Genomic DNA, 2,227 nt, shown 5'->3' on the forward strand with positions numbered 1-2,227 from the left:
ATAAAACACAGCAACATTATTACACTACGATGCAATTTTTTCAAGACAAAATATACTCTATAATTTTTCGCATGTTCAGTCTTCATATTCAAAAAGGTATCAATTGCCGAATTTAGATAGGTTGACTGCATCAATACCAAAGCGACAAACTTCTATATTGGAAGCGGCATATATAGTTATCGGTAATTGTACTGACAGTACCCGTTACTGGCAACAGTTGTCCTTTACTGGACAAATTTGGCAGCAGTGTCACACAATTACTGCCCACCGACAATATGAAAGTATAGTTGCGGACCTTGCGGTGGTCTGTCCCAGTTAACCTTGGTTATTACAAGCCGGCATTTAGTTCAATATGAAGCAACCTTACATGCACTCTTTTCAAAAAACCAAGGCAGACCACCATGCTTGCTTCATCAAAAGTAGGATCCAAAAGATGCACATAAGTTATCTCCAAATGGACATACGAATTCTGATTTGTGAAGTATATTCTTCGAAATTTTCCAAATGGACTTGCAAAGTTCAAGTGTCCAAGAAGATCAAATTCGAGAGAAAATGAAAACATGTTAGTCTGTATTCACATCTAACTCCCTCCATGTTTACAGGAGTAACAAGTACCCTTGCCTGCCACAAAAGGCAAGAAAAACAAAGAGCCTTCGTACAAATGTGGTGACATGTCAAGCTGCTCATGAGATCCACCCACCAAAATGGCAAGGCAAAAAAGATGAAGGCTGAAAAAAGGATGAACAGAAGAGGGCACAGGATTGTGCTGTGCCTTCAGACTTGAGATCAGTCAGTCACTCCAGCAGAGGAGCATGACGACGCATCGGCGGATGATGTAGAGCCTGGCCTTGTGCTCCCTGAGCACCCTCTGCAGCTTCCCCCTCTGCTGCTTCTTCCCCTGCTCCATGGCTGCCAACAAGCTGGGTGCGACGCAAAGGTCAGGCTCACTGTTGCGGTCTCGTCCCCTTCAGATAGCTTCAGCTGAAGATGCTGGTGATGGGGAGCAGTGATGCATCCCTTCTTTATATAGTGAGGGCAAGGATCTCATGACCACCACAGCCACCAGGCCACCCCCACCCCACATGCAGTCAGCACTTTTGTGCCTTCGAGGGGACACTTCAGAGTCCAAGTGCATACTCCTGCTATTTTCTATTGCTTAGGATAAGGGTTTAGGGGCAGAAGGGTACTGACCTGCATAGCAATGTGATCATGGATGGACCCTTGATGGGTGCTGAGGAGCAGAGCTCCATAATTGAGGACCGTGCGCCGCGCCGCGGACTGGATCAAGTGGACATACATGCCTGCCGGCAACCAAGAAAAGGCGAGCATGGATTGATTCATTGATTGTTTAATGGGACCAAGAAAGGCTGTTCATGGTCCTCAAGCAGTCAAGGTTACCTGAAAAACTGCTATTTGGTGATGCAGTTAGCCCTTAACACTGCTAAATGGGCACTCACTGAAAGGCTATAGTAGTATGGCTGAAGATGTGAAAACAACCGCAGAATGGACTGGATAAGGGATTTGTTTTTGCTCCTTACCTGCAGATATGTCATGTGCATTGTTCAGACTGGCTACAACAAATCCAATCAGATCCATACTTGGAAGTTCCTGGTGAATATATAGGATTTCCCCACACTGGGCAGAGTCGCAGAGATAGCGTAAAGATATATTTCTTGGGTGGAAAAAAGCAGGCAGTGGAATGGTAGGGGATAACAATTAGTGCAAAGAATTCAGAGACATGTCATCCATAATATTAACACAAAAATCAAGGAATACTTGTGCATACATTTGTCAATCAGGTACCAGAAAATGGTCAGTATGGATATGACAAATTCCACAGTTGAAATTTGCTCTTATCATATATTCTCATTCCATGGCAAACAACACTTGGGTTAGCAGTTCGGCACTAGGCGACGTTGATGAATTGAACACAGAGGGAGCTAAAGTAACTTCATCAATCATGAAATACTCTAAATAGGTAACCTTTGAACTGGTTCAAGCGGCATAACCAAGGCTCCTAAAGTAAACTTGCAACAACTTGAATGGGCTACCACAGACACAGCAACCTAATGAATTGAACAGTGATTAATCTAAGCACTAGGGCAATAGGCAACCAATCAAGCGCTAAACTACCAGGCCAAGACCAATGGTAACCGTGGTCCAGGACAGCATTTGCAGATCTTTAACACTCGGATGCAAATCCGAATGCTTCGTTGTAAACTAACAT

General features: G+C 44.1%; 1 pseudogene; it reads right to left on the bottom strand.

Annotated features, from left to right (window-relative positions):
- Positions 1 to 539: 539 nt before the first annotated feature.
- Positions 540 to 1,596, bottom strand: LOC133897759 (small polypeptide DEVIL 15-like; annotated as a pseudogene).
- Positions 1,597 to 2,227: the final 631 nt, after the last annotated feature.

This window comes from Phragmites australis, chromosome 17 (genome assembly GCF_958298935.1).
Source record: "Phragmites australis chromosome 17, lpPhrAust1.1, whole genome shotgun sequence".
In the NCBI taxonomy this organism is placed as follows: Eukaryota; Viridiplantae; Streptophyta; class Magnoliopsida; order Poales; family Poaceae; genus Phragmites; species Phragmites australis.